This window comes from Armigeres subalbatus, chromosome 3, assembly GCF_024139115.2.
Source record: "Armigeres subalbatus isolate Guangzhou_Male chromosome 3, GZ_Asu_2, whole genome shotgun sequence".
Classification (NCBI taxonomy): Eukaryota; Metazoa; Arthropoda; class Insecta; order Diptera; family Culicidae; genus Armigeres; species Armigeres subalbatus.
In genome coordinates this window covers 113,403,879-113,427,246 of record NC_085141.1, presented here as the reverse complement: position 1 = coordinate 113,427,246, position 23,368 = coordinate 113,403,879, and the positions used below count along the sequence as shown (strand labels likewise).

Genomic DNA, 23,368 nt, shown 5'->3' with positions numbered 1-23,368 from the left:
AAATTTTGCTGTCAGTATCAAAAATCTCGAATAAATTTAACCTACTTATATCAGCTCAACTGCCTGTAATCGCATATCAGTCCCATATAAACAGGAAATCCAGCATAGATGGGGCAAATACTCGGTTACAAGCAGTAAAGACTCGTCGAGCAAAAAATACAACAATTAAATGTGCGCATGAGTAACTTTGCCCAAGTAAGCATCATTGACGACGTTTACGCTACAACAAAAATCGATCAACATCGTCATTAATCATACCTGTTGCTTCATTCTCTTGGCCATGTGTCAAACTGCGAATGACTTTTTCTTCAATGAACATTGTTGATATCGTTGATAATTTTCCCGCAATGTATGAAATTATGAAAAAGGTACGAGCCGTAGTAATGCTTTTCGTTCTGGAGATCACCTGTGAAAAACGATTTTCTGCAAAAATATGTCCGTTCTGAATTCGGAAAAGAATTTGAATTAGTGGCTGATGCCAAGGTACGCTGAAATAATTCAAGCCCTCGAACCTGATCAGTAGAGTGATTCAAATTTTGACTTTTTTTGCCCCCCGATGCTTAAACGATTGCATTTGCCATTTTAATAATACTCCTAAATTTTTAGCAATTTTGGATGTAATTTTTCTGTGAACACGTCATTTGAAGTTTGTATGGAAATTACTGTGAAAACTGACCCTTATGTGGAAGACCGTTCCGTGATGTGGCCCATGAACTATTTAAATATAATCAACACATTTCCTACACAGAATACTTCTAAAGCTGAAAGGCAGTTGTTGTAAGCGAAGCGATTTCTCGTTTGGAAGCAAAGTTATGAAGAAAACAAAAATGCTCATTATTGATATTGATGTAATTATTTTACGTGTTAAATTGAATTTCCCACGATTCAGTATTTCCCTAATAACTTTTCTTGTGATCATCAAATCGTTTCGCAACAAAGACGGCCTGTTTCCTTGTAAAATTTCTCATGTTGCCGAAGTACTCATATGTTTTTAGAGCTTAAAGGGAAGCGTTGGGGAACGGTTTTCCATGAAAGTTACTGTTTTTATTGCAATTTTCATACAACCTTAAAAACGCGCGTGCTCACTCAATTTACTTCCAAATTACTTAAAAATTTAGGTGGGTTAATAGAAAGGCAAATGCAATCGTTTAAGCATGGGGGAGCGAAAGAGTCAAAATTTGAATCACTCTACTGATCAAGCTGTTGTGGAAGTACTGCTCTGTGAGCTCTGCACTCTATATGAAACCGACATGGCGTTCCAATTTACGTTGGAACTATTATAAAATCAAGCCACAGAAATTTTCGCCACTATTTCGATGCTTTTAAGGAATAAATCCAAGAGAGTCGATCCAAATACGCCGATCTTTTAGCTTTTTTTGAATAATTCTGCCGTGAAGCAATCAATCAGAAACGATTTTGCCATTTTCTTCGAGGGATCCATAGCTACTTTGATTAAGCAAGCATATGGAATCTAGCAGACGATCGGTACGAAGAAGATGCCTCTATTCATATTTTTCTGGTTTATCGGTTAGAGAAAAACTTGTGAAGAGACTGTAGCGTTGCGTCTTGGACCCATTCGTCCTACTTCGGTTGAACCAGAGAGGGCATTCTCAGTAGTTGGCAACATTGCCAACAAAATCCAATGCGGATTGGGAGATGAGTCGCATGTAATGTCTACTTAAGTTTCGCTTTGCCCAGCTCAACAAGCAATGATTTTAACATTTGAAGATTGTCAACAAATATTGTTTTTCACCCAAAGCTCCAAATCAAAAGTTTTTCTTTTACAACTCGAAATTTTCACAAAAACCGGTATTCTACCGGTATTACCGGTATTGACTCCATCAAATACCGAATACCGGTATTTGACAAAAATGGCCAATACCAACCACCCTATTCGAGTTTCAGCATTTTCGAGTCCCTTTGAAACGCGCTAAGGGTTACGACAAGGTGATGGTTTTTTGTGTCTGCTATTCAACATCGCTTTGGAGGAAGTAATACGAAAAGCAGGGATTGAAACGAGTAGTGGTACGATTTTCATTTCAAGTCCGTCCAGCTATTTGGTTTCACCGACGACATTGATTTTATGACACGTAACTTTGAGGAGATGGAAAAAGCCTACATCAGACTGAAAAGGGAAGCTTAACTGATTGGACTGGCCATCAACGACGAAGTACATAGGATAGGAAGACGCTCAATAGAGAACAATGTAAGCCACCTACCACGAGTTTGTATCGGTGGTGACAATATTGAGATGGTTGAAGAATTCGTGTACTTGGGCTTACTGGTGACCTCCGACAACGATACTAGCAGAGGATTTCGGGAGGCATCATTGCAGGACATGGGTTAAAGGCATAAAGACGTTAGGCATAAGTACGTTAGGCATAATGGACGTTAGTCATAAAATGACCCAAATAACTGCCTATGACATTAAGAAGGCCGAATTATGCCAAACGTCCATTATGCCAAACGTCCATTATGCCTAACGTACATTATGCCTAACGTACATTATGCCTATCGTCCGTTATGCCTAACGTCCATTATGCCTAACGTACTTATGCCTAACGTCCTTATACCAAACGTACTTATGCCTAACGTCGCGGACCCGCAGGACATCGTGCATACTTTGGACTCCATAAAACGCTCCGATCGCACATAAAGTTCGCTTCCGTATCAAACCCATTCGGTCGAAAACCATCTGGTCGAATTGCACTAGGCCAAAAGTTGTTTGGCCGAATATACCATTTGGCCGAAAGTCATTTGGCCGAATGGGTCATTTGGCCGAAAGCGTTGTTTGGCCTAAAGGTTCGTTTGGCCGAAAGGGTAATTAGGCCGAAAGGGTCATTTGGCTTAATAGAACATCTGGCTGTATGAGACATTTGGCCGAATCGGTCATTTGAAAAGTGAGAAAATGAGAGTAAGAAGAGAGACGTCCCAATTCTCATTCTTATTTCTCACTTCTCACTGTAAAAATATGAGGAGCGTGACTTTTTACAGCGAGAAGTTATAAATCAGTGATCCCCAAATAGCGGCCCGCGGGCCACATGCGGCTCTTTAAGCATTTTCCTGCGGCCCGCGAAGGATTTCGAAGAATACACTACATGTGGCCCATCGATGTAGTGTATTCTTCGACAGGAAATGCTTTTTATCATTCCCAATATTTCGTTGTACACGGGAATCTGTCAAGTTCTCATCATTATGATGTTGAAGCTTGATTTAGGTTATGTAGGTCGACAGAAAATATATTCCGGGCAGCACATTGGTTTTTAATCGCAGATTTAAAGGAACTAAAGGTTGAACTACAGGTAAAAATAATGTCATACGCTACTCCGTAATAGGAATGCTTTAATTTTTCAAAATAGTTTAGGTTTTAGCAAAAATGAACTGAAATTTAAAAACTTGAAATTTTTACTTCCTGCAAATACGTTGACTATCCTACCTACGTAGAAAACTATGGATTCCGTTCAAAATACCATTCGAATTCTATTCAGAATCTGAAACAGCTTCTGTTCAGAAGCTTCAAACGGATTATGTTCAGAATTTCAAACAGAATCCTAATCGGATTCTATTCAAAGTTTCAAACAAATTCCGAAAGGATACTGCTTGAAATCTCGATCGGATTTCTCGTCAGAATCACGTACGGATACTTTTTAGAATTTCAAACGAATTCTGTTTGAAATTCCGAACGGATTCTGTACAGAGTCCCGAACGGATTTTGATTAGAATTGCAATCGAATTATGTTCAGAATCTCGAACGAATTTTGCTCAGAATCTTGAGTGAATGTTTTATAGAATCTCGAGAGGATGCTGCCAAAAATACCTTATAGGATTTTTTCAAGAATCCTTCGTTATTTGTTACGACAAGTTATAAGCCATTAAGCACATAAGATCAAAACTAAGGAATCGATCGATATATGGTCATATGGGAAAACCGCTTAAAATGTGTTCTGCCAACTGTGCCGAAAAGATGCTTTGGTGAAGTTTCGTGTCAAGTGCTCTACTGCAAAAAGGGTAGTCTATAAGTCAACTACGGCGTTAAATCCTGTAGAATGAAATGTCCTTGCAAGTACATATTTTATTTGAAAAAATATAATATGGAATAAAATATTTAATTCAGATATACTTGTATGCAATTTCTACTGAAGAATAAATGTTGCAAATAATATACTGCGGCCCGTTTCAAAAGCTCGAAATTTCTGTACGGCCCTTGATAGTAAGCATGCTGGGGACCACTGTTATAAATGAAGAGTGAGAAAAGATACGTCTCACTTCTCACTCCTTATTTCTCACTGTGAAAAGTGAGTAGTGTGAATTTGGCCGAAAGGGTCATTTGGCCGAGTAGGACATTTGGCCGAAAGGGCCATTTGGCCGAAGAGGTCATTTGGCCGAAAGGGTCGTTTGACCGAAAAAGTCATTTGGCCGATAGGGTAATTAGGCCGAAAGGGTCATTTGGCTTAATAGGACATTTGGCTGTATAAGACCTTTGGCCGAATAGGTCATTTGCAAAGTGAGAAATTTAGAGTAAGAAGAGAGACGTCTCAATTCTCATACCTCATTTCTCACTTCTCCATGTTAAAAATTAAGAGCGCGAAGTGAGTAGTGAGACTACTCAATTCGCGCTTTTTACTTTTGACAACGAGAAGTAAGAAATGAGGAGTGAGAAGTGAGACGTGAAGTAATGTGAAGTGTTTAGTGAGACGTTGCTCACTTTTTACAGTGAGACATCACTTTTCTCATTCCTAATTTCTCCAAACGACCCTTTCGGCCTAAAGACCCTTTCGACCAAACGACCCTTTCGACCAAACGACCCTTTCGGCCAAATGATCTCTTCGGCCAAATGACCCTTTCGGCCTAATGACCCTTTCGGCTAAATGAAACTTTCGGCCAAACGACCCTTTCGGCCAAATGATCCGTTAAGCCAAATGACCCTTCCGGCCACCGTTGCTCACTTTTTACAGTGAGACATCACTCTTCTCATTCCTAATTTCTCCAAACGACCCTTTCGGCCAAAAGACCCTTTAGATCAAACGACCCTTTCGGCCAAATGATCTCTTCAGCCAAATGACCCTTTCGGCCTAATGACCCTTTCGGCTAAATGAAACTTTCGGCCAAACGACCCTTTCGGCCAAATGATCCGTTAGGCCAAATGACCCTTCCGGCCAGATGGGCTTTGGCCTAATAGTTTGTTCGGCCTAGTGGCATTCAGCCAAATGGCTTTCGGTCGAATGGGTTTCGGCCAAACGACCCCTTTATATCAGTGTCGTACAGTTTACTATTTCGCCGCTACCCAACGCGACTTCCTTACATTACCTTCCCAAAAAATTTCCTTTACAGTGTCGAGCATGGAGATACAGAAGATCATCAGTCTCTTTTTTTTGTTAAATATCTTGGCTGTGCATATGCACAGCACATGTTTCGAAATGGACAAATTGATATGAAATTTGCGAAAAAGAATCCACGTGTCTTGGAGGGACTCGAACCCTCAACCTCCTACTCTCTAGACTCTCTAGATAGGCGTGATAACCCCTACACAACAAGACCACTTAAAGGTCACGTTCGCGGAAAAGCCATCAGAATCCGAGTACCAACCTCCACCACGGTTAGCTCTCTTACGTAAGGCAATCAAACTCATCAAATGCTTTAGCCAACCAAGCCTTTGGCACAGCAGAGTGCGATTGATTCGCATTCTATACCAGCCCGCCCAGCCCGTTGTTGGGAGGCATGGAGTGCGATCCTCTCGTTTAACCCTTTTGTTACCGACAAAAAAAACACCCTTACGTTACCGACAGGGTACCCGGGTACCCACGGACTTAAAATGATCATAACATTGTCAGTTTTTCACCGATTTTGACGGTTTTGGTTGCTACGGATGCAGGAACTTACCCGCTATTCGATACATGTTACAGAGAACCGATTCGGATTACACGGTAACCGGAATTCCGGATTAACTGGGCCAAGTCCCAAAGTATGTGTAAATTGAAGATATATATTCAACCAAATGAATATTTCTTGCGTTATGACTAATAAACTTCGTTGGAAATTTAAATAATATAACTTAACTACGTTACAGGACCATCTTATGAATTAATCCCGGAACGGTTATTCCGGAAACAGGTTCCCGTCATGCCTAAAGTGGCCACAAACTCATTCTGAAGAAACCCTGGCAATATGGGTATCAAAATTCATGAAATTGTATCGAAAGCATGATCCGATAAGTAATTGGACCATAGGATGGTTTGACAACGGACCGGTCATCCTGGAACAGGTTCCCGTGGGGCCTAAAGTGGCCACAAACTCATTTTGAAGAAACCCTGGCAATATGGGTATCAAAATTCATGAAATTGTTTCGGAAGCATGATCTGATAAGTAATTGGACCATTGGATGGTTTGACAACGGACCGGTCATCCTGGAACAGGTTCCCGTGGGGCCTAAAGTGGCCACAAACTCATTTTGAAGAAACCCTGGCAATGTGGGTATCAAAATTCATGAAATTGTCTCGGAAGCATGATCTTTTGGGTTATTAGGCCATAAGATGGTTTGACAATGGACCGGTCATTATCAAACAGGTTTCCGAGGGGACCCTCATTTAGAAGAAACACTTGCTATCTTCTTTTCCGTTATTTCTTGTCAAAAAGCCTCAAAAATTCTTGACAGGTACTCAGAAATGATTTATAATGAACCACAGGCGCTGTAAGTATCATTGGGGGCCATCCACAAAGTACGTCACGCTTCTAGGGGGGAGGGGGAGTACCGAGGAGCGTGACAGCTCATACAAAATTTATTAAGTTTTAATATAAAAAGTTTGACGAAGGAGGGGGGGGGTTGAAAATCGCCAATTTTTGCGTGACGTACTTTATGGATCTTCCCTTGGTGTTTGCTGAATAACTTACAAAAATAAAAAGAACGACTCAAATTTTCAAAATTTTTTGTGGTGACAAAATGGGTCAAAAACGTGACAAAAGCGGGACGTGATAAAATCGGGTCGAAAATGTGATAAAGTCGGAGGTAGATAAAATCGGGTAGTGACAAAATCGGGTCAACACTGTGTAACTTTTCACTTCTCTCTTCTCTTCTCATTTCTCGCATTTCACTTTTCACTTTTTACTTTCCACTTCTCACTATTCACTCCTCATTTCTCATTCGACCCAATAACCATTCGGCCTAACAGCTATTCAGCCTGTTGACCCAACATCAGTCTCATCTTCTTGGAAAAACATGTTTCCGAAAATATTCCAAGAATTTTGATGCCAGGGTGTCTTCTAAATGAGTTTGTGGCCACTAAAGGCCTTTCGGGAACTTGTTCTAGGATGACGGTTCTGGTTGATATCCATCCTATGGTTTCAACTTTATGGATAACATATTTCCGAAACAATTCCAAGAGTTTTATTGCCCATATTGCCAGGGTTTATTCTAAATGAGTTTCTGGCCCTTACGAGACCTTCGGGAACCTGTTCCAGAATGACCGTTCCGGTTGATATCCATCCTATGGTCCCAACTATATGAAAAACATGTTTCCGGAACAATTCCAAGAATTTTGATACCCATATTGCCAGGGTTTCTACCAAATGAATTAATGGTCACTTTAGGCCCTCCGGGAACCTGTTCCTGAATGACCATTCCAGTTCATATCCATCCTATGGTCTCAACTACATGGAAAACATGTTTCCGGAACAATTCCAAAAATTTTGATACCCATATTGCCAGGGTTTATTCTAAATGAGTTTTTGGCCACTACGGACCCTCCGGGAACCTGTTCCAGAATGACCGTTCCGGTTCATATCCATCCTATGGTTTCAACTACATGAATAACATGTTCCCGGAACAATTTCAAGAATTTTGATACCCATATTGCCAGGAATGAATTTGCGGCCACTATAGGGCCCACGGGAACCTATTCCGGGATGTCCGTTCCGAGTCCATATGATCACGTGGTCCTAATACGTCGGGAAGTCATAATCCTCGAATTTTCTGCGAAACTGGTATCTCAGGATACAAGAAATCATCATTTGGATTCTATAAGATCAACTTCTCCATTTTTGAGACATGGTCTAGCAAATCCGGAACTCCGGTAACCAGGTAATCCGGATCGGTCCTATGTGACATGGATCGGATAGAGGATGAATTTCTCAATCCATAGCAAACGGAATCGTCCAAATCGGTTGAAAACTGACGAAGTTATGGTTATATCAAAACGTGGGTACCCGGGTACCCTGTCGGTACGTTACGGGGTAAAAATATTCAGAAGCCCCTCCCCAAGCCCCCCCTTACTGGGTTTTCATTTTAGTACCACCCAAACCTTAATTTTGCCGAGTTTGAAGATGTCACGGAGTTTCAATTTTCTGCGATGTTCAGAACCCTAAAAAAATTTCACTTGAAAACGAAAAAGGTACCCGGGTACCCTGTCGGTAACAAAAGGGTTAATAAACAATGTGCACTCGCTTGACTGTGGATATACAACAGTAAAGCACATGTGGAGATTGGACAAATCAAGCATCCGAAAGATATTCAATTTGCAAAAAAGAGAGCTAACCGCGGTGGAGGTTGGTACTCGGATTCTGATGGCTTTTCCGCAAACGTGATTTTTAAGTGGTCTTGTTGTGTAGGGGTTATCACGCCTATCTAGAGAGTCTAGAGAGTAGGAGGTTGAGGTTTCGAGTCCCTCCAAGACACGTGGATTCTTTTTCGCAAATTTCATATCAATTTGTCCATTTCGAAACATGTGCTGTGCATATGCACAGCCAAGGTATTTAACAAAAAAATGGGTTTCATACGGCCGAGTTGCCGAATAATATGCAATTAATCAGTCTCTTGTTGAAATGAGTGTCAAATTAATTTTCAACTCCTCATCCTGTTTAAGATGTGGATAATATTGCTTTTAATTCAACTTGACACTGTTGATGGTTATGAATAAAAAAATATTCACCAAAAATATAGACCAAACATAGTAATGGCCAAGCTGTGCGTAACACAACTATTTGCATATTATTTGTCGATCCAACCGTACGAACAATAATGTTACACAGCATAATCATGGTGCATGATCAACGGCTTATAATCATGGTTGTACATATGCATATTGCATATTGATGGTAAAAGTTTGTGTAAAAATATGAGGTCGTGGGTTTAATTCAAGTTTGGGCCATCGTTCTCACGAACAGTCGGTAGGTCGGACACCGGAAACGGTGTCTTATATTCTAAATTCCAATATAAAGTCATTCTATGTTGTTGAAAACATGGCCCACCCAATCCTAAACCTTCTTCTTCGTCTTAATGGCATTACATCCCCCACTGGGACATTGCCGCCTCGCATCTCAGTGTCCCTTTATCACTTCCACAGTTGTTAACCGCGATTTTTCTAAGCCGAGTTACCATTTTTGCATTCGTATATCATGAGGTTAACATGATGATGCATTTCTGCCCAGAGAAGTCGAGAAAATTTCCAAGATCGGATCACAAATCGAACCCAGCTACCCGCATCATGGTCTTGCACTGTAGCCGCGCATCCTACCGCACGGATAAGGAAGGCCCCAATCCCCCGATGACAGTACTTAAATAATAGTTTTGCTTTGTATTGTTTTCAAGACTATGGCTTTTAAGTTTTAATCAATTTTGTAATTTCTACCTTTTGTCCATTAGACCTTTCGTCCATTCGACCTTTTGCCCCTCCGACCTTTTGTCCCTTAGACCTTTTGCCCTTCGACCTTTTGTCATAGATTTCTGTCCCTATATTACTTCTCATGATCTAGCAATCGCTAGAGCTGGAAATGTAGTACATCATCATCTTCTACTATACCATCTACTAAATATTCTAGCATTCTGTTAGAATTGGAAATGAACGGAAAGCTCGTTTCCTATAAATAATTTGAGGTTAGAACTAGAGGTGTTAATATGCCTGAAGATGAAGACTGACGCTGCTCCCGAAAGTCACGTCATATTCAATTCAATTTATTATTAAAATAATCGCAAACCCAAACACATTAAAGCTTGCAGAGAAACAAAAACAAACCAATTAAATCACGACCAAAACAAATCTCCAAACATCGAATTGTACTCAAATAGATCGCTGTATAAGCTCTCACTTGTATGGTAAAAACGAAACACATTGTCAGACATGTTAATAGGCCTTCGAACTCCAATTAGATATATTATAAACTTTGCCAAGGACATTGTTCCTGCCTTGTTTGTTCCAGTAGGAGGGGATATTTGAATAATTTTCCGAAGTGTATTGTTCTCTTGGTGTTGTCGGTTCCGATTTCACCAGTCACTACCAAACCATTCATCTTTTATTTTTACTTTTTTTGGTCGGACATACTAAGGACACATGAACTCGTCAGCCCCAATCTTTTCCTTCCCTCAATACGTGTACACCCGCTGCGCGCTGGTGCAAGCTTTGCCATTGCCGTGATCTAATTTGTTTTTTTTTTCTGTGGGTTAGGCATAATGTTACTCTCAGCCTCAGTCCAGGTGTAGTGGTTGACAATATTTTCGCCGGCAACGTTTAGAAGAAATCAAACTGTTAGCATCAAATATTAATCAACATTGAACCATGGAGGAGGCCCGGTGTAAAGTTTACCTAAGAGATTTCTTTGGAACCCGGCGGTCGATCGTCTTCAACCACCCCAAGCCCTCAACTTTTCTTTCACATCGTACCAGACGATTAACAACACACATATGCTTCGTATGGTGGATGGGGGATGAACCTGGGTAAAGCGATATGCGGATATATTAAAATTTTATCACACTTCGAGCTGGTGGGAAAAAGGCATCCCCGCGGAACATCCGAAGACAGCTGGTGGTCGAAGAAAAAGAAAAAAAAACCTTCCTATAATTATCGGTTTGGGGAACGGACCAATGGAAAGCCGTCCCTAGACGGCGTGGAATCTAATTCGAGGCAGCGGTATTGGGCCACGTGTGCCAAGGACAAGAACCCTCGGAACGGAACTACTCCGAGTAGACTTTGTCTCGAGACGAGACGGCAATCGGTTTCGACACGTTTCGGTTGGAAGACGTTCTTCCTCGAGAGTGGTGTCGGCGTGTGGGGTCCCAGTAGCTTTAACAGAAGCGATTTTTCTTCCCACTTGGCGGATTTGCTCGGTTCATGGAAGCTTTCTTTCCGCTGTGGTGTGACAGGTTCAAGGTTCAACGTTCATTGGAAGGAAGAAACTGAAGAAAATTGTGGAAAATGTAAAATCAAAGCGCACTTTAGTGGATAAAAACGTTCTGACGAATTGTGCTTCAAAGACTATTTTTGTCAAAGTGAATTCCAGGGTGCCATCAAAGTGGAGAATATCTTGGAAATTCTTCCAATGAACGAGGAGTAAAAAGAAGGTGTGAGATTGTGCAGAATCGGGAAATCTTTACTGTGAAAACGCTCATGGTGGAAGTATAGTGCTCGGATTTGAAGTGCAAATTGGATATTATTTGAAGTCACCTGAAGTAGTATTGCTTCAGAAGAAATCTGACATTCAGTTAGTGGCATAGACGCGTGAACAAAAAAAAATCACGGTAAGCATCTAATGTTGTGAAGGCAACAACCAAATGATTCGAACATGTAACGAAATACACAAAAGCACAATAAATTATCGATTGCATACATACAAACATCAATAAATTAAAACAAAATAGTCCTAATTTAAAAAAATCCTACATAAGTGTAAAATAGATAGTAAGCACTCTATTTCAGGTCAACATCATTTTGAAAAAAAAATCTTCATATAGGGTAGATCCGGGTGAGATGCCACACATTTTTATAAATCGATATTTCTTCAAAACAATCAGTCAATTTGAAACTCTACTGATTTTGACCCTTCCTTCGGAAGTGTCTATAATTTCTATGTCTTCGGAAGTGTCTATATTTTCACTTTCAAACGATCAAACGGCGGAAATGCAGTCAACACTTTTCGTCGACTTCGGGTCGACACCGAAAATTCCAGCATGTACCAAAAAAAGCGCCTCGCGCTGGAAGTCCAACGCGAAACATTAACTAACATTTAACAGATAACGAGTAGTTCAACAAAAATTTTGGTACACTACACTTTTAAAATAGAACTTTGCGAAAGTCGGCTACACCAACAATCGAATCAAATCTAAAAAACGAACGAAGAAACTAATTACAATCACGTACAAAATAACTCCAATCAGTTTACTTACCGTGACGAACTAAACTTTACTCAAACTCTATAATAGAAATTCTTAAAACTCGCAAAACTTCCAGATGCCAGCCGTAGTAGTAAAATTCTTCTTTATTTAATCATTTTCTGTTCTACAATTATTATTTTTTTACATGTACAGTGCTCGGCCGGCTTGGCCCTCCAACTTCAATTTGAATTTTTATGTTTACATTGTTATTTAAGTGTTAATATGATATATCATGACGGCCTTTAGGAGGCGCTGGTGTGTTTTTAAAATTTGATAACCTAACTACTATGTACACTAATATTTACAATAAAAAATTTGATAACCTAGATTGGAACTAGCGCCCTAATTGGAGCCTGATCCGAATGCAAGCAACGGACCCTAAACTTTTCTTTACACTCACCAAGGCGTTCATGTAAGGTTTTTATTCCGGCCAGACGGTGGACCTCGGATGTTCTTGTCCTGGGAGGGGTGTTGAGGATCATCCTCAGGAATTTGTTTTGGACCCGTTGAAGTTTGAGGTGGTGGGTTTTAGCGCAGCTCTCCCAGACCGGCATGCCATATTCGATCACAGGGAGGATGATTTGCTTGTAGACAGCAAGCTTATTTTTCAGGGACAATGACGACCGGCGGTTGATCAAAGGGTACAGTAGTTTCAACAAGACGTTACACTTTGTCACCGTTTTGTCAACCTGTTGCCTGAAAATAAGCTTGCTGTCGAGGGTCAAGCCAAGGTAGCCGGCCTCATTGGCCCATTCCACAGTCGTGCCATTGAGGATGATTTTACAGTCCCCAGGCGGAACAAGTTTAGGGGATTTGGAGTGGGGGAAAATGATGACCTGGGTATTCGCCGCGTTGATACAGATCTTCCAGCTGGTGAGGTACTCTGTCAGGGCATCCAGGCCTCGTTGGAGTTTTGCCACTAGCGCTCTGATCACTCTACAGTTGTAGACGATGGATGTGTCATCTGCGAACAGAGACAGAATGCCGCCTTCTGGAGGTTCTGGCATGTCGGAGGTGAACAGATTGAAAAGCAGGGGCCCGAGGATACTGCCCTGGGGAACGCCTGCGACGATGTTGTGCGCATTGGAACTCGCTCCGCTGATTGAGACCCGGAATGTCCTTGCCGACAGGTAATTGTTGATGATTTTCACCAGGTAGCTGGGAAGATTGTAGCGTTGTAGTTTGTACACCAGGCCATCATGCCATACATTGTCAAATGCCTTCTCGACATCGAGTAAGGCCATGGCGGATGTTTTCGAGACAAACTTGTTCCGTCTGAGGACGTTGGTAACTCGGGTCAGTTGGTGTACAGTTGACCGACCGCGTCGGAAACCAAACTGTTCCTCGAGCAAGATGTTGAGATTTTCGGCAGACTCAAGTAACCGATGATGAATAGCTTTTTCGAATAGCTTGGATAACCCTGAGAGAAGGCTGATGGGTCGATAACTTTTGGGGAGGAAGGATCCTTCCCAGGCTTCCGGATGGGGATGACTTTCGCTGACTTCCAGGACGATGGGAAGTAGCTAAGCCGGAGACACTGATTAAAGATCAGCGAGAGGTGTTCAAAGAACGGAGCACTCATGTGTTTGAGCTCGAGATTCAGGATGCTGTCGAAGCCTGGGGCCTTCATGTTCTTCGACGATTTGATATATGCCGTCAATTCGTCAGCTGAGATCTCCAACTCCTCCGAGAAGTCGTTGGGAATCAAATGGATGTTGTTAGCATGCTCGTTGACGGCTGCTTCGTGTGGACTGACGATGTTCTGCCCAAGATTGTGTGAGCTGACGAAGTGACGACCTATTTCAGCGACCTTCTCTGCAGGAGTTATCAAGCGATCCTTAGAGCCATTATTGTCTAGTGGGATCAAAGGTGGAATAGGTCGAGGCTTGGATTTTAGAATTTTGGTCATTTTCCAGAACGGCTTAGCATAATCTGGGAGAGTGCGGATCTTATTCGAGAAGTCGTTATTTTTGAGGTCCACCATTCTGGCCTTGATAATTTTTGTGATTCGATTGCAGCGTGCCTTAAGCTCAGGCAGTCCAGTACGCTGAAACTGCCTGCGAGTGACATTCCGCAATCGAATCAAATCTTTGGTGAGTGTATCGATGTTTAAGGAGTTGCTTACCTGCCGAGCCGTCGGTACGTGTTGCTCTCGGGCCGCCGTGATCGCCTCCTCGATAGCGCACAGCTGGCGGTCGATACTTTCCGGCGTCTCCGGACTCACCTCGTAGTCGACGGTGTTATCGACGCACTGCTGGAAACGCTGCCAGTTCACTCGGTGGTAGTTCCGCCGTAACTGCTGGTGCCGATTGACCGAGGAGCCCAGTTCCGCCACCACCGGATAGTGATCCGAACTGAGCTCCTGGTATACAACCGGCTGCGAGACGTGGTCACTCAGGTTTGTTGCGTAGAGGTCGAGCGTTGCGTGGGCACCGGACCGACTCAGCCGAGTGGGGGAATCCGGGCTCAGGATCGTGTAGTGGCCTTCCTCCATGACGTTGCTCCAGATGGTGCCGTTTCGATTGCCGCGACTGTTGCCCCAGGCTTGATGTTTGGCATTCAAGTCGCCGGCAATGATATACTGGCCTTGCCTCCGCGTCAGCTTGACGATGTCCCTCCGAAGGGCAGCCGATGATCCATCGCCGGCTTTGGCTTGCGTTGGACAGTACGCCGCGATGAGCGCGATTGTGCCGACCGAAGTGGTGATTTCGACACCGATGGCCTCGATGACACTGAGCTGGAAGCTTGGAAGCAGACGACAGTTGATGTTGTAGCGAAGAGCGACGGCCACACCACCTCCCCTGGTCGGCCGGTCGAGTCGCACGATGCGGAAGTCCGGGATGTTGATGTTCACCTCCGGTTTTAGGTGCGTTTCGGTGATGAACGCCACGTCTATTTCCTTCTCCTCAAGGAAATCCTTCAGTTCGATTGTTTTGCTCTTTAGCGAGCAAGCGTTCCAGTTGACCAGGCCCACCCTAGCAGCCATTTTCAATGATGAACATGCCAAGTGTGAAGACCTGGTCGAATCGGGTTTTGCAGCCGCGCAGTCGAGTGGCGAGCTGCGCGAAGATCGGCATCAGTTGCTCCGGAGCAGAGCTTAAAATATTCATCTTCATGAAGCAACTTCGGTTCGAATTTTGACAAACATCGCATGAATATTCAAAACATAGAATGACATAGTCAAACGACTACTCCACGAACTCATTCATTCGACTGTCACTGAATGTGTTTACTATGTGCAGAAAAAAACATAATTAGCATTGTTTATGTTGACGTTTACCACTGAAAGTGTCTCGCGGATGAAAATCGGATTCAGTCCTGTGTAATAAGTCACTTTACTCATTTGAAACGTGTTCAAATTTCAGATAATTGATCAATTTGTAAAATGTGCATAAATATTCAATGACTAATATTCAACTGAATATTGACTATCCAGAGCCGACTATGAATGTGTCGGAAGTGAACTGACAAATGAAGAAAAATGAATTTCACCAAAAATTTTCGATTATTTTACACTCTGCTCCGGAGTGTACAGCGGGGCAGATTCTTCCGGTGGGACGGCTTCGTTCTCCGACTGCCGACGGAACCCAGGAGGAGGAAGCGGGGGCCATTCGCTGGTGGATGGTGCCGACGATGCTGGAGCTTGGACCGATGCAGCTGCTGCTGCCAGTCGCTTGTGCGGCTGTAGCGGTGGGAGTATTGGAATCACACGACGGGGAGCCGGGATAGCTGGAAAGTTCACTTCGTTGATTACAGGAACACGGTTCTTCTTCGGAATGGTCCTGGTGGAAGCCTTCTTCCGGATTTCCAGGAACTCGGCTCGCTTTGGGCAGCCCTTTGTGGTGGCCCGATGTTTGTCGCCACAGTTGGCGCACTTGGGATCGGCCACCTCCATTTTGTCGCACTCGTCAGTCGGATGGGGTTCGCCACACTTGTTGCAGCGCTTCATGCGGCAGTTTCTGGTGCCGTGCCCGAAATTGAGCTCTGCTTGGAGCTCTTCCTCCTTCATGTCGTGAAGTCCTCGCAGCAAAGCCTTGAGCGGCTTCGTGCCGGGGTGGTCATGAGTGTAGTACTCATACTTGTGGACCTCGAGGAACTCCACGACGGATTGATGATGGTCCCTGTTGGCCGGCATCACTTTCACGCCCTCGCTGCAGAGCCGAAAAGTACATTTCAGCCCCTTAGCGATCAGCTGGCGAATTTTTGGGCGTAAATCCGGCGGATCGCCCTTCACAAACACGGGCGGGCACTTCTCCTTCCGCTCCGGCTGCACCTGCGGCAGCTGCGATTGCTGCTTCTACCTCTTTTCGGCGGATTGCCGGCGTCATCCAGCATCAACGGCGAGAACACGTTGCTCTGCAAAAGCTGCTTGGAGGGGTTACCCGCGCCTCCAAGAGCAGTGCGCTTAGGCACTTTTCCAGCGACCGAATCGGCCACCGAGTCTCCCATAACGGGTCCGGGAGAAAATAACGCCAACGCGACAAGCGAAAACGTAAACAGCGAAAGAACGAGAAAAAAAAACACTTCGAAAAAATGCGCGAGCAAAAAACACGTCCGTACGTGTTGCTGTCTCGAACTGGAATGATAGCAGATGAAGGACGAGTCAATGCTTCTTTGCATTTATATGAAAATAATATGTTTTAACCATTTATTATCGATAATTGATGAAAAGCTTAGAAATAGGTAAACTAACCAATCACGTACATGCATCACTAGCACAGACATCAAAAATCAATCACTTGCGGGTTTGGATCTAATCCTCAGTTTGAACAAGATTTTACGCAGAGCGGACGCATCAAAGCGATCGCAGCGGAGCGGACACAGCATCACGGAGGCGCTAATAACATTTTCAAAGAAAATCCATCGCATTGGTGGTGGTGCTCGATGTGTTGCTGCAGATCATTCAACCTCAACGAACCAGCATTTCATATGAAGAAAGGGTTGACCATAAAAATAGCACTGTGGCGATCCCGCACCGCCAGGCCGATGCTGAAAATTTATTACAAATTGTGGTGTCAGTTAGTTGGAAAGGACCATTGGGAAAAAAAAAATTGGTTCTTCTCAGGACCAACATTTTATGAAAAGAAAGAGGTAATTGCGAAAATGGACTGTTTCGGTGGCATCGGTTTTGGCGTGGTAGCTCCCGACTAGAAGGTCATATCAAAATTATATCAACCTATGTTATTATGTTATGCTGATTTTTTATAACAAAATTTGTTAGAAACATGGTGCAGGATGTTGTTAAAATATCTAAATTTCTATCGAAAATTACACTACTGGAAACAAAAAAGCTATCAAATTTTGTTACAATTTTATCATAAAAATAACAAATTTTGATGAAAATTATATAACAGAATCAGATACAAAATATATTGTTTATGTGCAGTTGAAATTTTGTACAGGTCGTGATAGGTGTCCAGATTGTGATCAACAATCAGAAATTTTTGTTATTATATGCAATTTTTCGAGAACAAGAAACTAACAACATTGCAATAAAGGCAACCTTTTCAAATCAGCATTGTGATATCTATGGCTGGAGGACTTTGCTACATCTATTTTAATTGCCTACTGTTGTGCAATGCGGTGTTAAGCATTTTTTTAAATCATATTATGATAAAATCCTGTTACAACAACAACAAAATCATATCAAAATAAGTTATAAATATCACAATATGTTCAAATTGTGTTCAGTTTCTGTTATGCTCTTCTAGTGCGGTTGGTTTCTGTTAGTGATTCCATCCATTTAAATTCACTACATCATCTCTTCTCCTTCTTTTGTATAAAATGGTGGCTTTTGTATAAAAACAATGAAGACGCCACCTCAGTGGAAACTTTCTAGAACAATTACCCATCGGTGAACGTCGCTCGGCCAAACAAATGCCAAGAGATAATGTTTGGTAATATGAAGAAACATCGTCTTGAGTCAAATTTCTGCTATTATTCCTCGCAACACTACGCATTTTGGATAAACAACATCTCATAACCAAATTCAGTTCATATCGGATTGTCGGTACAACCTTCTGTTTTATAAAGACCTTTTTGGAGGACACCATCCTCAAAAATGGCCGAAATAAAGGAGAAATAAGCAGAATCAGAAGTGGCGTTAAACTAAACGCAAATATATTTATTTGCAACGTTTGGTTTTCGACCGCGATGTAAGCGTACGTGGCAAAGTAAGAATTGTGATGTCCCTTCAGCTGCCGATGAGTCCATGTTAATTCCACGGTTAGAGACTCAAAGTCCATCCTACTGGGAACAACTATTCGAATTCAGTTGGCCTCCTGGCAGTTTGCTCAATGTAAATAAAACGACACAAATTAGTATGGCAAATACCATAAATCTCAAATAGCTACGTAGTCCTACGTCACCTTTGCGTACAACCCGTTTTTAACTATATATTTAAATTGAAGCATTCTGATTGACTAAACTACTACTGTAAATAGTTCGATACGCACCTTGAGAAGCGATCCCTTCGATTTGTATTCCGCTTATCTTATGAAATGATTCGCAATTAGAAATTAAACACAGTTACTTTTGGTGCAATTATGCTCAACTCGAAAACAAAATGGCGGCAAAAACTCCACGTTTGGTGGGTGGCGATTTGTTTTTGAATTTTGTTGCTTTAATTTCAAAGGCTTCTTTCCATGTCTATGGCCTAAAAGCTTACTGCCAAGTATCTGTACAGGATAAGATAAATAATTTTTACATTAATTACCTTCAACCTCCTTTTATTTATAGATATCTCATGAGGTGGACGGATTTCGGTGCTGTACGGATTTCGGTCCCGCACGGTAGTTTTTGTTTCGAAATTTTGATATATATTGTTGAAAAACAAGATAATTCCACTAGCGGTGATAATGTCTTTCTCGAAACAATCGATGCATATCGCTTCAGCGTAAGAGTTTTCAACAATAATTGTCTACCTTAAGGCATTTGCATACGCTTTCTCTATAGATAAATGATTGATCAAAGTTACCCCAAATTGAAAAAAAAAAGATCGTAACCAGAGCTTGCAGGTATTCTTTTTGAGCGATGTAAATACCATGCATCGTTACGCTGTTCTTTAGTTTCTTCCATAACATCCAATACCGACTGCATATTTTTAACAACAATGGTCTCATGAAATTGCTTGTAATTTTCCTCCAGCAGCCATTCAATATTGTGGATTTGTTAGACATCAAGTAACATGTCGCTGAATTCAGGGATGCTGTGGGTCCAAAAAGTATTCGTCTAGCTGCATATTCTTTAGTAAAATGTAAAACCTAGGCGTGATAGAAGTAAAATCAAAAAACTTTCTTCTAAATTTGGTAGAAAACTTATCAACACATGTCTTGGCTGTGCATATGCACAGCACATGTTTCGAAATGGACAAATTGATATGAAATTTGCGAAAAAGAATCCACGTGTCTTGGAGGGACTCGGTTACCGCTTACGTAAGGCAATCAAGCTTATCAAATGCTTCAGCCAAGCAAGCCTATGGGTGAAGCCAGAGTAAACGCGACGTACGATGCGACGCGACAGTGCAATTTGACAGCCTGTTGATAATGATTGTTATTCTTTTACGTGAGCCGCGTCGCGTCGCATCGCTCGTCGCGTTTACTCTGGCGGGCACCTATGGCACAGCAGAGTGCGATTGATTCGCATTCTCTACCAGCTCGCCCAGCCCGTTGCTGGGCGGCATGGAGTGCGATCCTCTCGTTTAATAAACAATGTGCACTCGCTTGACTGTGGATATACAACAGTAAAGCACATGTGGAGACTGGACAAATAAAGAATCCGAAAGATATTCAATTTGCAAAAAAGAGAGCTAACCGCGGTGGAGGTTGGTACTCGGATTCTGATGGCTTTTCCGCAAAACGTGACCTTTAAGTGGTCTCGTTGTGTAGGGGTTATCACGCCTATCTAGAGAGTAGGAGGTTGAGGGTTCGAGTCCCTCCAAGACACGTGGATTCTTTTTCATAAATTTTATATCAATTTGTCCATTTCGAAACATGTGCTGTGCATATGCACAGCCAAGATATTTAACAAAAAAAAATGGTTTTCGTACGGCCGAGTTGCCGAAAAATATGCAAATAATTGTTATCAACACATGATTATTATTCAAAAACAAATAGAAATTTCAATTACTTTTTCTGGTATGCAGAGAATATCTAAATTTCATCAATTCCGCTCGCTCAAAAAGTATTCGTCTATTCAGAAACTAATCGAGTGAAACACGAATATAATAGTTTTATTCGCATGTAATTACACTATCACACTTTAGTGATGTCTAGCAATATTTTTGTCAATATTTAATGACAGATCAAATAATGTTTTTGTTTTGTTTGAACTTGGCACGGAAAATAGAAGCACCATGGGTGGGAAAAGTAAAAAGATGGGTCTAAATGAAAAAAAAACTTATTATATGCCTGCATAATTAGTGCAAGATGACTCATTACTTTGCAAGAAATGTGGGTAGTCCAAGGGTAGCAAGGATTCAACCATTTAATTGGTGATTGATCGCATCAGCGCCACAAAATGAGCTTGATTGACTGCTCGTAGTTGCTACTCCATTATGACCAGATCAGCTGTTCTTGCACAGGGAACCAACAGATGTTTGCTTGGGACTAGCACACATCTTCAATGTACAAGTACTGGTGATCTCATTTGTTAGGTCATACTGGCGCCTGCCACGTCAGAATGCAAGTCAATATAGGGAAGGGGGAGGAAATGATGATGCAATCACTCGCCCACTGCAAGCCGAATATACCTCTGCACTTGCCACGAGTTCATGCGGAATTTGTTGGAATTTCTGGGTTAGGTTGGAGAGGCAGAGGTCCGTCTTGGTTAACGAGCTGCCAATGTGATAGATAGGAGAAGGTAACTGATGGAATTTCTAATTGGATGTAGGAAACGAGCTCTATATTCATTTCCAATTCTAGCAGATTACTGATAGAATACTCAAGTTGAAGGTATAGGAATAGTAATGGAAACGGTATGGAAGTCCATTTCCAGTTCTAGCGATTGCTAGAACATGAGAAATAAAGAGAAAGATACAAAGTAGGAGAATGGAACGGACCAGGGATTGAACCCACGACCTCCTGCGTATGAGGCAGAAGCAGTAGCCATATGACTACCAATCCCGCTTCGAAACAAGAGAGATCACGCACTGAACTGATTAATTTTATTACCGGCCGCGCAATGCAGAACACAATAATTCGGCCGACCGCGCGATCGTTCTGCTGTCCGGAACAAGAGAGATCACGCACTGAACTGATCAATTTTATTACCGGCCGCGCAATGCAGAACACAATAATTCGACCGATGGTGCGATCGGTCTGCTGTCCGAAACAAGAGAGATCATGCACTGAACTGATTAATTTTACTACCGGCCACGCAATGCAGAACACAATAATTCGGCCGACCGCGCGATCGTTCTGCTGTCCGGAACAAGAGAGATCATGCACTGAACTGATTAATTTTACTACCGGCCACGCAATGCAGAACACAATAATTCAGCCGACCGCGCGATCGTTCTGCTGTCCGGAACAAGAGAGATCACGCACTGAACTGATTAATTTTATCACCGGCCGCGCAATGCAGAACACAATAATTCGGCCGACCGCGCGATCGTTCTGCTGTCCGGAACAAGAGAGATCATCATCATTCCGTGCCGATAGTTCGAACGAGCCAGACGTGTGTGCTGTGTCTCATCGCGGATTGTGTTCGGTAGTGAAAAGGCTATTGTGTGGTGTGCTCCTACCTACGGATCCAAGGCGATCGTTGTCGGCGAGTGAAGTAGCTGCTTCTGGCGAGGTGAAGCAGGCTATTGTTACTGCTGCTATCTACAGCAGCAGAGGCAGATAAGTAGAAACGTTTTTATTGTTCTCCCATCTGCTTGGCTCGGAGTGGGACTGATAAAATAAATCAAATTAGTTTTTTTTAAGTTTTTTTTTCTGATTGGCTATTAGTCTTAAGTTAGCATAAGCAAAATCATTCTTCCACCTTGCGGGGTGAGAATGGAGGCAGATACTATGGAAGGCAATGTGCCTTCAAAAGATGCAGGGCGCACACGATTGTACCATGCGGCTTCGCCTGGGCCTTGGGTTGTTTACTTTCGGCAGAAAGTGAAGAGCCTAGATTTCCTGGGCATAAAACGAGATTTGACGCGTCGTTTTACGAAGCTTGAATTCAACCAAATCAACAGAAACAAACTACGCATCACCGCACCTACATACCAGGTGGCGAATGAAATTGCGAAAGACAGGGCGTACAATGTTGAATATTTAGTTTATGTGCCCTCGCGGGAGGTCGAGATAGAAGGCGTAATCAACGCAGCGAGCTTGACTTGCAAGGATGTGCTTGCAGGGAAAGGTCGCCTAAAGAATGCCCTGCAATCTACCGTGGATATTCTGGACTGCAAGGAATTGCATTCAGCAGCCACGGTAGATGGTAAAAAGGTTTATTCCAAATCAGGCTCGCTTCGGGTGACGTTCGTCGGTTCGATGCTTCCAAAATATGTCGATATAGAAAATATGTTGTTTCCGGTGCGTCTTTTTGTGCCAAGGGTATTTAACTGTACCAACTGCAAACAACTTGGTCACACTGCCGAGTTTTGTGACAACAAACCACGTTGTGGCAAATGTTCAGAAAAGGCATCGGGAGGAGTCCTGCCAGCAAACAAGCAACAAAATGTGCTTATTGTGGTTTAGATCCTCCCCATAGTTTGCAAGAATGCCCGGTATACAGAAAGCGCACCCAAAAAGTGAAGCGCTCGTTGGTACAGCGCTCCAAGCAGTCGTATGCGGAAATGGTTAAGTCGCAAGACACATCCGCCACAGCCACTGCATCGACTGCTATTTCAGCCACCGTTCGTGTAAGTGATTATTATGATTCCATCTCCATTGATGAATTGGACTCTGACGCAGCCGATATGGATGATTCTGCGGAGGTACACGTGCCCGAAAAGAGGAAGCAACCGTCTTCCCCGGGATCGCACCGTAAGAGAACAAAAGTCATCCATAAAAGCTTGCCAAAATCTGAAGGTAATGGGGGTTTATTTAAAATCCCGAAGCAATCTGTCCCTACTGCTTCTTTTGATCCTAGTTGCAGTAAGACATTCCCGCCATTGCCTAAATCCGATGTTTCGAAGAAACATCCGGCTAGGAGAATCAACGAAAGAAAAAAACAAATTCGCACTTCTAGAAAAAGTATTCCGTCCACGCGAGGATTGATCTCCTTTAAGGACCTTGT

The 23,368-nt window shown here is 42.6% G+C and overlaps 1 protein-coding gene across 2 annotated transcripts in view; it reads left to right on the top strand.

Annotated features, from left to right (window-relative positions):
- The window catches only part of LOC134224976 (odorant receptor coreceptor), a 112,711-nt gene that overhangs the window by 31,461 nt on the left and 57,882 nt on the right, over positions 1–23,368 (top strand). The window contains exon 1 of one of the 2 annotated variants that reach the window (XM_062704679.1): positions 10,996–11,503. The exons of the other annotated variant lie outside the window; for it this stretch is intronic. The gene's annotated coding sequence lies outside the window, so the exon portion shown is untranslated. Of the gene's footprint in view, positions 1–10,995; positions 11,504–23,368 lie in introns of those variants that run through there. 2 annotated transcript variants of the gene reach the window in all.